This window comes from Penaeus japonicus, unplaced genomic scaffold, assembly GCF_977035675.1.
Source record: "Penaeus japonicus unplaced genomic scaffold, GWHDUDI00000001_assembly GWHDUDI00000005, whole genome shotgun sequence".
NCBI classification, from domain to species: Eukaryota; Metazoa; Arthropoda; class Malacostraca; order Decapoda; family Penaeidae; genus Penaeus; species Penaeus japonicus.
This window is the reverse complement of record NW_028234407.1, coordinates 4403668-4419911: the sequence shown is the minus strand read 5'-3', so window position 1 is coordinate 4419911 and position 16244 is coordinate 4403668.

The following is a 16244-nucleotide window of genomic DNA, read 5'->3' as shown; positions in this document are numbered from 1 at the left end:
TAGGAATCACAAGTCCAAGGAAAGGATCTTATTTATAGGAATCACAAGTCCAAGGAAAGGATCCTATTTATAGGAATCACAAGTCCAAGGAAAGGATCTTATTTATAGGAATCACATGTCTAAGGAAAGGATCTTATTTATAGGAATCACAAGTCCAAGGAAAGGATCTTATTTATAGGAATCACAAGTCCAAGGAAAGGATCTTATTTATAGGAATCACAAGTCCAAGGAAAGGATCTTATTTATAGGAATCACAAGTCCAAGAAAGGATCTTATTTATAGGAATCACAAGTCAAGGAAAGGATCTTATTTATAGGAATCACAAGTCCAAGGAAAGGATCTTATTTATAGGAATCACAGTCTAAGGAAAAGGAATGGATCTTATTTATAGGAATCACATGTCCAAGTAAAGTATCTTATTTGTAGGAATCACATGTCTAAGGAAAGATCTTATTTATAGGAATCACAAGTCTAAGGAAAGGATCTTATTATAGGAATCACAAGTCAAGGAAAGGATCTTATTTATAGGAATCACATGTCAAGGAAAGGATCTTATTTATAGAATCACAAGTCAAGGAAAGGATCTTATTTATAGGAATTACAAGTCTAAGGAAAGGATCTTATTTATAGGATCACATGTCTAAGGAAAGGATCTTATTTAAGGAATCACATGTCTAAGTTTATAGGAATCACAAGTAAGGAAAGGATCCTATTTTATAGGAATCCCCAGTCCAAGGAAAGGATCTTATTTATAGGAATCACAAGTCCAAGGAAAGGATCTTATTTATAGGAATCACAAGTCCAAGGAAAGGATCTTATTTATAGGAATCACAAGTCCAAGGAAAGGATCTTATTTATAGGAATCACAAGACTAAGGAAAGGATCCTATTTATAGGAATCACAAGTCCAAGGAAAGGATCTTATTTATAGGAATTATAAGTCTAAGGAAAGGATCTTATTTATAGGAATCACAAGTCCAAGGAAAGGATCTTATTTATAGGAATCACAAGTCCAAGGAAAGAATCCTACTTATAGGAATCACAAGTCCAAGGAAAGGATCCTATTTATAGGAATCACAAGTCCAAGGAAAGGATCTTATTTATAGGAATCACAAGTCCAAGGAAAGGATCTTATTTATAGGAATTATAAGTCTAAGGAAAGGATCTTATTTATAGGAATCACATGTCCAAGGAAAGGATCTTATTTATAGGAATTATAAGTCTAAGGAAAGGATCTTATTTATAGGAATCACATGTCTAAGGAAAGGATCTTATTTATAGGAATCACAAGACTAAGGAAAGGATCCTATTTATAGGAATCACAAGTCCAAGGAAAGGATCTTATTTATAGGAATCACAAGTCCAAGGAAAGGATCCTATTTATAGGAATCACAAGTCCAAGGAAAGGATCTTATTTATAGGAATCACAAGTCCAAGGAAAGGATCCTATTTATAGGAATCACAAGTCCAAGGAAAGGATCTTATTTATAGGAATCACAAGTCCAAGGAAAAGATCTTATTTATAGGAATCACAAGTAAAGGAGTCCAAGAAAGGATCTTCTTTATAGCAATCACAATTCCAAGGAAAGGATCTCACTTATAGGAATCACAAGTCCAAGGAAAGGATCCTATTTATAGGAATCACAAGTCCAAGGAAATGATCTTATTTATAGGAATCACAAGTCCAAGGAAAAGGTCTTATTTATAGGAATCACAAGTCCAAGGAAAGGATCCTATTTATAGGAATCACAAGTCCAAGGAAAGGATCCTATTTATAGGAATCACAAGTCCAAGGAAGGATCTTATTTATAGGAATCACAAGTCCAAGGAAAGGATCTTATTTATAGGAATCACAAGTCCAAGGAAAGGATCTTATTTAGGAATCACAAGTCCAAGGAAAGGATCTTATTTATAGGAATCACAAGTCCAAGGAAAGGATCTTATTTATAGATCACATGTCAAGGGTCCAAAGGAAAGATTCTTATTTATAGGAATCACAAGTCCAAGGAAAGGATCTTATTTATAGAATCACAAGTCCAAGGAAAGATCTATTTATAGGAATCACAAGTCCAAGGAAAGGATCTTATTTATAGGAATCACAATCCAAGGAAAGGATCTTTTTATAGGAATCACAAGTCCAAGGAAAGGATCCTATTTATAGGAAATCACATCCAAGGAAAGGATCTTATTTATAGGAATCACAAGTCGAAAGGATCTTATTTATAGGAATCACATGTCCAAAGGAAAGGATCTTATTTATAGGAATCACAAGTCCAAGGAAAGGATCTTATTTATAGGAATCACATGTCCAAGGAAAGGATCCTTAATTTATAGGAATCACAAGTCCAAGGAAAGGATCTTATTTATAGGGATCTTATTTATAGGAATCACAGTCCAAGGAAAGGGTTTTATTTATAGGAATCACAAGTCCAAGGAAAGGATCTTATTTATAGGAATCATAAGTTCAAGGAAAGGATCTTATTTATAGAATCACAAGTTCAGGAAAGGATCTTATTTATAGGAATCCATAAATCCCAAGAAAGGATCTTATTATAATCACAAGTCCAAGGAAGGATCTTATTTATAGGAATCACAAGTCCAAGGAAAGGATCTTATTTATAGGAATCCCAAGTCCAAGGAAAGGATCTTATTTAATAGGAAATCACAAGTCCAAGGAAAAGGATCTATTTATAGGAATCACAAGTCCAAGGAAAGTCTTATTTTATAGGAATCACATGTCCAAGGAAAGGATCTTATTTATAGGAATCACAAGTCCAAGGAAAGGATCTTATTTATAGGAATCACAAGTCCAAGGAAAGGATCTTATTTATAGGAATCACAAGTTCAAGGAAAGGATCTTATTTATAGGAATCACAAGTTCAAGGAAAGGATCTTATTTATAGGAATCGCAAGTCCAAGGAATGGATCGTATTTATAGGAACCATAAGTCGAAGGAAAGGATCTTATTTATAGGAATCACAAGTCCAAGGAAAGGATCTTATTTATAGGAATCACAAGTCCAAGGAAAGGATCTTATTTATAGGAATCACAAGTCCAAGGAAAGGATCTTATTTATAGGAATCACAAGTCCAAGGAAAGGATCTTATTTATAGGAATCACATGTCCAAGGAAAGGATCTTATTTATAGGAATCATAAATCCAAGGAAAGGATCTTATTTAGAATCACAACAGAAATTATTTATAGGAATCCCATGTCTAAGGAAAGGATCTTATTGATAGGAATCACAAGTCCAAGGAAAGGATCTTATTTATAGGAATCACAAGTCCAAGGAAAGGATCTTGTTTATAGGAATCATAAGTTCAAGGAAAGGATCTTATTTATAGGAATCACAAGTCCAAGGAAAGGATCCTATGTATAGGAATCACAAATCCAAGGAAAGGATCCTATTTATAGGAATCACATGTCCAAGGAAAGGATCTTTATAGGAATCACACAAGGAAAGGAACCTATTTATAGGAATCACATGTCCAAGGAAAGGATCCTATTTATAGGAATCACATGTCCAAGGGAAAAGGATCTTATTTTATAGGAATCACAAGTCCAAGGAAAGGATCTTATTTTAGGAATCACAAGTCCAGGAAAGGATCTTATTTATAGGAATCACAAGTCCAAGGAAAGGATCTTATTTATAGGAATCACAAGTCCAAGGAAAGGATTTATAGAATCACAAGTCCAAGGAAAGGATCTATTTATAGGAATCATAAATCAAAGGAAAGGATCTTATTTATAGGAATGACAAGTTCAAGGAAAGGGTTTTATTTATAGGAATCACAAGTCCAAGGAAAGGATCTTATTTATAGGAATCATAAGTTCAAGGAAAGGATCTTTATAGAATCACAAGTCCAAAAAAGGATCTTATTTATAGGAATCATAAATCCAAGAAAGGATCTTATTTATAGAATCATAAATCCAATGGAAAGGATATTTATAGGAATCACAAGTCCAAGGAAAGGATCTTATTTATAGGAATCACAAGTCAAGGAAAGGATCTTATTTATTAGGAATCACAGTCCAAGGAAAGGATCTTTTATAGGAATCACAAGTCAAGGAAAGGATCTTATTTATAGGATCACAAGTCAAGGAAAGGATCTTATTATAGGAATCAAGTCCAAGGAAAGGATCTTATTTATAGGAATCATAAATCCAAGGAAAGGATCTTATTTATAGAATCACAAGTCCAAGGAAAGGATCTATTTATAGGAATCACAAGTCCAAGGAAAGGATCTTATTTATAGGACAAGGAAAGGATCTTATTTTATAGGAATCAAATCACAAGTCCAGGAAGGGATCTTATTTATAGGAATCACATGTCCAAGGAAAGGATCCTATTTATAGGAATCACATGTCCAAGGAAAGGATCTTATTTATAGGAATCACAAGTCCAAGGAAAGGATCTTATTTATAGGAATCACAAGTCCAAGAAAGATCTTATTATAGAATCACAAGTCCAAGGAAAAGGATCTTATTTATAGGAATCACAAGTCCAAGGAAAGGATCTTTTTATAGGAATCACAAGTCCAAGGAAAGGATCTTATTTATAGGAATCACAAGTCCAAGGAAAGGATCTTATTTATAGGAATCAGAAGTCCAAGGAAAGGATCTTATTTATAGGAATCACAAGTTCAAGGAAAGGATCTTATTTATAGGAATCACAAGTTCAAGGAAAGGATCTTATTTATAGGAATCGCAAGTCCAAGGAATGGATCCAATTTATAGGAATCATAAATCCAAGGAAAGGATCTTATTTATAGGAATCACAAGTCCAAGGAAAGGATATTATTTATAGGAATCACAAGTTCAAGGAAAGGATCTTATTTATAGGAATCATAAGTAAAGGTATTATAGGAATCACATGTCCAAGAAAGGATCTTATTTATAGGAATCACAAGTCCAAGGAAAGGATCTTACTTATAGGAATCACAAGTCAAGGAAAGGATCTTATTTATAGGAATCACAAGTCCAAGAAAGGATCTTATTTATAGAATTCACAAGTCCAAGGAAAGGATCTTATTTATAGGAATCACATGTCCAAGGAAAGGATCTTATTTATAGGAATCACAAGTCCAGGAAAGGATCTTATATTTTAGGAATCACAAGTCCAAGGAAAGGATCTTATTTATAGGAATCACATGTCCAAGGAAAGGATCTTATTTATAGGAATCACAAGTCCAAGGAAAGGATCTTATTTATAGGAATCACATGTCCAAGGAAAGGATCTTATTTATAGGAATCACAAGTCCAAGGAAAGGATCTTATTTATAGGAATCACAAGTCCAAGGAAAGGATCTTATTTATAGGAATCACAAGTCCAAGGAAAGGATCTTATTTATAGGAATCACAAGTCCAAGGAAAGGATCTTATTTATAGGAATCACAAGTCCAAGGAAAGGATCTTATTTATAGGAATCACAAGTCCAAGGAAAGGATCTTATTTATAGGAATCACAAGTCCAAGGAAAGGATCTTATTTATAGGAATCACATGATCAGGGGAAGGATCTTATTTATAGGAATCACAAGTCCAAGGAAAGGATCTTATTTATAGGAATCACAAGTCCAAGGAAAGGATCTTATTTATAGGAATCACAAGTCCAAGGAAAGGATCTTATTTATAGGAATCACATGTCTAAGGAAAGGATCTTATTTATAGGAATCACAAGTCCAAGGAAAGGATCTTATTTATAGGAATCACAAGTCCAAGGAAAGGATCTTATTTATAGGAATCACAAGTCCAAGGAAAGGATCTTATTTATAGGAATCACAAGTCCAAGGAAAGGATCTTATTTATAGGAATCACAAGTCCAAGGAAAGGATCTTATTTATAGGAATCACAAGTCCAAGGAAAGGATCTTATTTATAGGAATCACATGTCCAAGGAAAGGATCTTATTTATAGGAATCACAAGTCCAAGGAAAGGATCTTATTTATAGGAATCACAAGTCCAAGGAAAGGATCTTATTTATAGGAATCACATGTCCAAGGAAAGGATCTTATTTATAGGAATCACAAGTCCAAGGAAAGGATCTTATTTATAGGAATCACATGTCCAAGGAAAGGATCTTATTTATAGGAATCACAAGTCCAAGGAAAGGATCTTATTTATAGGAATCACAAGTCCAAGGAAAGGATCTTATTTATAGGAATCACAAGTCCAAGGAAAGGATCTTATTTATAGGAATCACATGTCTAAGGAAAGGATCCTATTTATAGGAATCACAAGTCCAAGGAAAGGATCTTATTTATAGGAATCACAAGTCCAAGGAAAGGATCTTATTTATAGGAATCACAAGTCCAAGGAAAGGATCTTATTTATAGGAATCACAAGTCTAAGGAAAGGATCTTATTTATAGGAATCACAAGTCCAAGGAAAGGATCTTATTTATAGGAATCACAAGTCCAAGGAAAGGATCTTATTTATAGGAATCACAAGTCCAAGGAAAGGATCTTATTTATAGGAATCACAAGTCCAAGGAAAGGATCTTATTTATAGGAATCACAAGTCCAAGGAAAGGATCTTATTTATAGGAATCACAAGTCCAAGGAAAGGATCTTATTTATAGGAATCACATGTCCAAGGAAAGGATCTTATTTATAGGAATCACAAGTCCAAGGAAAGGATCTTATTTATAGGAATCACAAGTCCAAGGAAAGGATCTTATTTATAGGAATCACATGTCTAAGGAAAGGATCCTATTTATAGGAATCACAAGTCCAAGGAAAGGATCTTATTTATAGGAATCACAAGTCCAAGGAAAGGATCTTATTTATAGGAATCACAAGTCCAAGGAAAGGATCTTATTTATAGGAATCACATGTCCAAGGAAAGGATCTTATTTATAGGAATCACAAGTCCAAGGAAAGGATCTTATTTATAGGAATCACAAGTCCAAGGAAAGGATCCTATTTATAGGAATCACAAGTCCAAGGAAAGGATCTTATTTATAGGAATCACAAGTCCAAGGAAAGGATCTTATTTATAGGAATCACAAGTCCAAGGAAAGGATCTTATTTATAGGAATCACAAGTCCAAGGAAAGGATCTTATTTATAGGAATCACAAGTCCAAGGAAAGGATCTTATTTATAGGAATCACAAGTCCAAGGAAAGGATCTTATTTATAGGAATCACAAGTCCAAGGAAAGGATCTTATTTATAGGAATCACAAGTCTAAGGAAAGGATCTTATTTATAGGAATCACAAGTCTAAGGAAAGGATCTTATTTATAGGAATCACATGTCTAAGGAAAGGATCTTATTTATAGGAATCACATGTCTAAGGAAAGGATCTTATTTATAGGAATCACAAGACTAAGGAAAGGATCCTATTTATAGGAATCACAAGTCCAAGGAAAGGATCTTATTTATAGGAATCACAAGTCCAAGGAAAGGATCTTATTTATAGGAATCACAAGTCCAAGGAAAGGATCTTATTTATAGGAATCACAAGTCCAAGGAAAGGATCTTATTTATAGGAATCACAAGTCCAAGGAAAGGATCTTATTTATAGGAATCACAAGTCCAAGGAAAGGATCTTATTTATAGGAATCACAAGTCCAAGGAAAGGATCTTATTTATAGGAATCACAAGTCCAAGGAAAGGATCTTATTTATAGGAATCACAAGTCCAAGGAAAGGATCTTATTTATAGGAATCACAAGTCCAGTGGAAGGAGCTTATTTAAAGGAATCAAGAGTCCAAGGAAAGGATCTTATTTATAGGAATCACAAGTTCAAGGAAAGGATCTTATCTATAGCAACCACAAGCTCAAGGAAAGGATCTTATTTATAGGAATCACAAGTCCAAGGAAAGGATCTTATTTATAGGAATCACAAGTCCAAGGAAAGGATCTTATTTATAGGAATCACAAGTCCAAGGAAAGGATCTTATTTATAGGAATCACAAGTCCAAGGAAAGGATCTTATTTATAGGAATCACAAGTCCAAGGAAAGGATCTTATTTATAGGAATCACAAGTCCAAGGAAAGGATCTTATTTATAGGAATCACAAGTCCAAGGAAAGGATCTTATTTATAGGAATCACAAGTTCAAGGAAAGGATCTTATTTATAGAATCACAAGTCCAAGGAAAGGATCTTATTATAGGAATCACAAAAGTCCAAATCTTATATTTATAGGAATCACAAGTCCAAGGGGAATCCAAGGAAAGGATCTTATTTATTAGGAATCACAAGTCCAAGGAAAGGATCTTATTTATAGGAATCACAAGTCCAAGGAAAGGATCTTATTTATAGGAATCACAAGTCCAAGAAGGATCTTATTATAGGAATCATAAGTTCAAGGAAAGGATCTTATTTATAGGAATCACAAGTCCAAGGAAAGGATCTTATATATAGGAATCACAAGTCCAAGAAAGGATCTTATTTATAGGAATCACAATCCAAGGAAAGGATCCTATTTATAGGAATCACAAGTCAAGGAAAGGATCTTATTTATAGGAATCACAAGTCAAGGAAAGGATCTTATTATAGGAATCACAAGTCCAAGGAAAGGATCTTATTTATAGGAATCACAAGTCCAAGGAAAGATCTATTTATAGGAATCATAGTCCAAGAAAGGATCTTATTTATAGGAATCACAAGTCCAAGGAAAGGATCTTATTTATAGGAATCACAAGTCCAAGGAAAGGATCTTATTTATAGGAATCACAAGTCCAAGGAAAGGATCTTATTTATAGGAATCACATGTCCAAGGAAAGGATCTTATTTATAGGAATCACAAGTCCAAGGAAAGGATCTTATTTATAGGAATCATAAGTCCAAGGAAAGGATCTTATTTATAGGAATCACAAGTTCAAGGAAAGGATCTTATTTATAGGAATCACAAGTCCAAGGAAAGGATCTTATTTATAGGAATCACAAGTCCAAGGAAAGGATCTTATTTATAGGAATCACAAGTCCAAGGAAAGGATCTTATTTATAGGAATCATAAATCCAAGGAAAGGATCTTATTTATAGGAATCACAAGTCCAAGGAAAGGATCTTATTTATAGGAATCACAAGTCCAAGGAAAGGATCTTATTTATAGGAATCACAAGTCCAAGGAAAGGATCTTATTTATAGGAATCACAAGTCCAAGGAAAGGATCTTATTTATAGGAATCATAAGTCCAAGGAAAGGATCTTATTTATAGGAATCACAAGTCCAAGGAAAGGATCTTATTTATAGGAATCACAAGTCCAAGGAAAGGATCTTATTTATAGGAATCACAAGTCCAAGGAAAGGATCTTATTTATAGGAATCACAAGTCCAAGGAAAGGATCTTATTTATAGGAATCACATGTCCAAGGAAAGGATCTTATTTATAGGAATCAGAAGTCCAAGGAAAGGATCCTATTTATAGGAATCAGAAGTCCAAGGAAAGGATCTTATTTATAGGAATCACAAGTCCAAGGAAAGGATCTTATTTATAGGAATCACAAGTCTAAGGAAAGGATCTTATTTATAGGAATCACAAGTCCAAGGAAAGGATCTTATTTATAGGAATCACATGTCCAAGGAAAGGATCTTATTTATAGGAATCACAAGTCCAAGGAATGGATCCAATTTATAGGAATCATAAATCCAAGGAAAGGATCTTATTTATAGGAATGACAAGTTCAAGGAAAGGGTTTTATTTATAGGAATCACAAGTCCAAGGAAAGGATCTTATTTATAGGAATCATAAGTTCAAGGAAAGGATCTTATTTATAGGAATGACAAGTCTCAGGAAAGGATCTTATTTATAGGAATCATAAATCCAAGGAAAGGATCTTATTTATAGGAATCAGAAGTCCAAGGAAAGGATCTTATTTATAGGAATCACAAGTCCAAGGAAAGGATCTTATTTATAGGAATCACAAGTCCAAGGAAAGGATCTTATTTATAGGAATCACATGTCCAAGGAAAGGATCTTATTTATAGGAATCACAAGTCCAAGGAAAGGATCTTATTTATAGGAATCACATGTCCAAGGAAAGGATCTTATTTATAGGAATCACAAGTCCAAGGAAAGGATCTTATTTATAGGAATCACAAGTCCAAGGAAAGGATCTTATTTATAGGAATCACAAGTCCAAGGAAAGGATCTTATTTATAGGAATCACAAGTCCAAGGAAAGGATCTTATTTATAGGAATCACAAGTCCAAGGAAAGGATCTTATTTATAGGAATCACAAGTCCAAGGAAAGGATCTTATTTATAGGAATCACAAGTCCAAGGAAAGGATCTTATTTATAGGAATCACAAGTCCAAGGAAAGGATCTTATTTATAGGAATCACAAGTCCAAGGAAAGGATCTTATTTATAGGAATCACAAGTCCAAGGAAAGGATCTTATTTATAGGAATCACAAGTCCAAGGAAAGGAACCTAATTTATGGAATCAAAAGGTCCAAGGAAAGGATCTTATTTTTGGGAACCACAGGTCCAAGGAAAGGATCTTATTTATAGGAATCACAAGTCCAAGGAAAGGATCTTATTTATAGGAATCACAAGTCAAGGAAAGGATCTAATTTATAGGAATCACAAATCCGAGGAAAGGATCCTGTCGATAGGAATCACAAGTCCAAGGAAAGGATCTTATTTATAGGAATCACAAGTCCAAGGAAAGGATCTTATTTATAGGAATCACAAGTCCAAGGAAAGGATCTTATTTATAGGAATCACAAGTCCAAGGAAAGGATCTTATTTATAGGAATCACAAGTCCAAGGAAAGGATCTTATTTATAGGAATCACAAGTCCAAGGAAAGGATCTTATTTATAGGAATCAACAGTCCAAGGAAAGGATCTTATTTATAGGAATCACAAGTCCAAGGAAAGGATCTTATTTATAGGAATCACAAGTCCAAGGAAAGGATCTTATTTATAGGAATCACAAGTCCAAGGAAAGGATCTTATTTATAGGAATCACAAGTCCAAGGAAAGGATCTTATTTATAGGAATCACAAGTCCAAGGAAAGGATCCTATTTATAGGAATCACAATCCAAGGAAAGGATCTTATTTATAGGAATCACAAGTCCAAGGAAAGGATCTTATTTATAGGAATCACAAGTCCAAGGAAAGGAATCTTATAGGAATCACATGTCCAAGGAAAGGATCTTATTTATAGGAATCACAAGTCCAAGGAAAGGATCTTATTTATAGGAATCACAGTCCAAGGAAAGGATCTTATTTATAGGAATCACAAGTCCAAGGAAAGGATCTTATTTATAGAAATCACAGGTCAAAGGAAAGGATCTTATTTATGGGAATCACAGTCCAAGGAAAGGATCTTATTTATAGGAATCACATGTCCAAGGAAAGGATCTTATTTATAGGAATCACAAGTCCAAGGAAAGGATCTTATTTATAGGAATCACATGTCCAAGGAAAGGATCTTATTTATAGGAATCACAAGTCCAAGGAAAGGATCTTATTTATAGGAATCACAAGTCCAAGGAAAGGATCTTATTTATAGGAATCACAAGTCCAAGGAAAGGATCTTATTTATAGGAATCACAAGTCCAAGGAAAGGATCTTATTTATAGGAATCACAATACGAAGGAAAGGATCTTATTTATAGGAATCATAAATCCAAGGAAAGGATCTTATTTATAGGAATCACATGTCCAAGGAAAGGATCTTATTTATAGGAATCACAAGTCCAAGGAAAGGATCTTATTTATAGGAATCACAAGTCCAAGGAAAGGATCTTATTTATAGGAATCACAAGTCCAAGGAAAGGATCTTATTTATAGGAATCACAAGTCCAAGGAAAGGATCTTATTTATAGGAATCACATGTCCAAGGAAAGGATCTTATTTATAGGAATCACAAGTCCAAGGAAAGGATCTTATTTATAGGAATCACAAGTCCAAGGAAAGGATCTTATTTATAGGAATCACAAGTCCAAGGAAAGGATCTTATTTATAGGAATCACAAGTCCAAGGAAAGGATCTTATTTATAGGAATCACAAGTCCAAGGAAAGGATCTTATTTATAGGAATCACAAGTCCAAGGAAAGGATCTTATTTATAGGAATCACAAGTCCAAGGAAAGGATCTTATTTATAGGAATCACAAGTCCAAGGAAAGGATCTTATTTATAGGAATCACATGTCCAAGGAAAGGATCTTATTTATAGGAATCACAAGTCCAAGGAAAGGATCTTATTTATAGGAATCACAAGTCCAAGGAAAGGATCTTATTTATAGGAATCACAAATCCAAGGAAAGGATCTTATTTATAGGAATCACAAGTCCAAGGAAAGGATCTTATTTATAGGAATCACAAGTCCAAGGAAAGGATCTTATTTATAGGAATCACAAGTCCAAGGAAAGGATCTTATTTATAGGAATCATAAGTTCAAGGAAAGGATCTTATTTATAGGAATCACAAGTCCAAGGAAAGGATCTTATTTATAGGAATCATAAATCCAAGGAAAGGATCTTATTTATAGGAATCACAAGTCCAAGGAAAGGATCTTATTTATAGGAATCACAAGTCCAAGGAAAGGATCTTATTTATAGGAATCATAAATCCAAGGAAAGGATCTTATTTATAGGAATCACAAGTCCAAGGAAAGGATCTTATTTATAGGAATCACAAGTCCAAGGAAAGGATCTTATTTATAGGAATCACAAGTCCAAGGAAAGGATCTTATTTATAGGAATCACAAGTCCAAGGAAAGGATCTTATTTATAGGAATCACAAGTCCAAGGAAAGGATCTTATTTATAGGAATCACAAGTCCAAGGAAAGGATCTTATTTATAGGAATCACAAGTCCAAGGAAAGGATCTTATTTATAGGAATCACAAGTCCAAGGAAAGGATCTTATTTATAGGAATCACAAGTCCAAGGAAAGGATCTTATTTATAGGAATCACATGTCTAAGGAAAGGATCTTATTTATAGGAATCACAAGTCCAAGGAAAGGATCTTATTTATAGGAATCACATGTCTAAGGAAAGGATCTTATTTATAGGAATCACATGTCCAAGGAAAGGATCTTATTTATAGGAATCACAAGTCCAAGGAAAAGATCTTATTTATAGGAATCATAAATCCAAGGAAAGGATCTTATTTATAGGAATCATAAATCCAAGGAAAGGATCTTATTTATAGGAATCATAAATCCAAGGAAAGGATCCTATTTATAGGAATCATATGTCCAAGGAAAGGATCCTATTTATAGGAATCATAAGTCCAAGGAAAGGATCTTATTTATAGGAATCATAAATCCAAGGAAAGGATCTTATTTATAGGAATCACAAGTCCAAGGAAAGGATCTTATTTATAGGAATCACAAGTCCAAGGAAAGGATCTTATTTATAGGAATCACAAGTCCAAGGAAAGGATCTTATTTATAAATCCAAGGAAAGGATCTTATTTATAGGAATCACAAGTCCAAGGAAAGGATCTTATTTATAGGAATCACAAGTCCAAGGAAAGGATCTTATTTATAGGAATGACAAGTCCAAGGAAAGGATCCTATTTATAGGAATCACAAGTCCAAAGAAAGGATCTTATTTATAGGAATCACAAGTCCAAGGAAAGGATCTTATTCATAGGAATCACATGTCTAAGGAAAGGATCCTATTTATAGGAATCATAAATCCAAGGAAAGGATCTTATTTATAGGAATCACAAGTCCAAGGAAAGGATCTTATTTATAGGAATCACAAGTCCAAGGAAAGGATCTTATTTATAGGAATCATAAATCCAAGGAAAGGATCTTATTTATAGGAATGACAAGTCCAAGGAAAGGATCCAATTTATAGGAATCACAAGTCCAAAGAAAGGATCTTATTTATAGGAATCACATGTCTAAGGAAAGGATCCTATTTATAGGAATCACAAGTCCAAGGAATGGATCCAATTTATAGGAATCATAAATCCAAGGAAAGGATCTTATTTATAGGAATCATAAATCCAAGGAAAGGATCTTATTTATAGGAATGACAAGTCCAAGGAAAGGATCCAATTTATAGGAATCACAAGTCCAAAGAAAGGATCTTATTTATAGGAATCACATGTCTAAGGAAAGGATCCTATTAATAGGAATCACAAGTCCAAAGAAAGGATCTTATTTATAGGAATCACATGTCCAAGGAAAGGATCTTATTTATAGGAATCATAAATCCAAGGAAAGGATCTTATTTATAGGAAGCACAAGTCCAAGGAAAGGATCCTATTTATAGGAATCACAAGTCCAAGGAAAGGATCCTATTTATAGGAATCACAAGTCCAAGGAAAGAATCCTATTTATAAGAATCACAAGTCCAAGAAAAGGATCCTATTTATAGGTATCACAAGTCCAAGGAAAGAATCCTATTTATAAGAATCACAAATCCAAGGAAAGGATCCTACTTATAGGAATCACAAGTCCAAGGAAAGAATCCTATTTATAAGAATCACAAGTCCAAGAAAAGGATCCTATTTATAGATATCACAAGTCCAAGGAAAGAATCCTATTTATAAGAATCACAAATCCAAGGAAAGGATCCTACTTATAGGAATCACAAGCCCAAGGAAAGGATCTTATTTATAAGAATCACAAGTCCAAGGAAAGGATCCTATGTATAGGAATTAGAGTCTGGGAAGGATCTGGGAGAGGATGTAGGTTACATTCTATGAACATGTATAGATATTTTTAACGGCGGTACCAATATAGTCATAATGAGAGGCGATAACAAATCAAATTGCTTCGTTCTTTTTCGTTTTAGTTCTAAATTTTACGTTGAAACTCAATCGAACATTTCTGTTCTCATGATATGAAAAAAGTTCTTCTATTATTATTTAATCACACTTACTAAAACAACTATTCATTTTCTCTTAATTATTGTTACTAAGAGCAACTTATCATGATAAAAATAATGATAAGATTACGATTTCAAATGGGCCAGGAAATGGTCCATCCTGGAATCGTAGAACCAAAGTAATACACAAAGTAACAGGTTTTTGAGTCACATTGGCTTGGGTAAGTGACTTGTTTTTGTTCTCCGTCACCTTCTCTCCTTTTTTTTTAATTCTATGTCATTTTCCTCGGTTTCTCCACTCGAGAAATGGCACAAACTAAGATCAAATGAAGGTCATCTCAGGGCATCTTCTATTTTTCTTATTCATATTTTTCTTCTCTCATTCTGCACAAGAAAAGAATCTGGGTTTAAATATCTCGCGTTTTTTTCCTTCCTCTCCTTCTCTCTTTTTTTCTATTTCATGCACTCTTCTTCTTTCTCCTCTTCCATCTTCTTCTTTCTCCTCTTCCATCTTCTCCTTCTCCTCTTTCCTCTTCCACAGCTCCTTCTCCCAGCACCCGTGGCATGACTGTCAATATACCGCGGATGACATAAGTGTGCTGTGGAATACCCCCAGGGAAAATATATGACTATGTATCTGCACGCTTTTAATGAAGTGATACTTATCTCCGGCCTCGGATTTTATGCACACGTTTAAGTACCTTTGCCCTTCGAGTGGTCACGATTATATGTAGACCTATAACCTCCCGCGGTACCTCCATATTGCTATATTCCACGTGTTAGAACTTTTTTCCTATTGAATTTATCACTTGACACTATCCGTCTAAATATTTTACTTCTCTTCTGTTGTTGAAACTTTCATATTTGAATCATGGCAAAGATATTAGGAGAATATTCCCCATGTTTCTGTCTTAAATTAAATAAAATTTACTGGAGGTTTGGAAATGCTTCAAAACACCGAAACTCCAAATCATACATGTTCGAAACTTCGTACCCACAGATGATGTTGCTCCAACTCTACGTTTCACATGAATGTTGAACTGAACTTGCATAACTTCATCGCAATTCAGCATCGGTGAATGAGGGTGTGACGATAAGCGAAGGGTGAATTCGTAACGATGAGTATGAGTTGTGGTTGACCATGAGGCAGAGATGGAGAGAGGAAGGAGTGAAATCTTTGCGTGTTGTTGTAGGTGATGCGGAAAGGTTGTGAGTCCTGACTAGGTAAAGTTTAAATAGAAAAACTGTATTGTCGTGTTCGGTTCACTACGAGGATTCGGATGAAGTATTTAGGATGAAGTATTCCAAAAATCTGTATTAACAAAAGCATCTATATACGCATACCCAAACACGCAAGTACGAAGACTTAGCCAAAATGCGTGAGCGCCGCTTACGGACACATCTGAAAACAGTGAAAATGTATAATTACAGTTTTAAGAACTTTATTATCTGTTTCCACTATAAGCATTTATTGTGTAAGGCATCATCTAATTTTCAA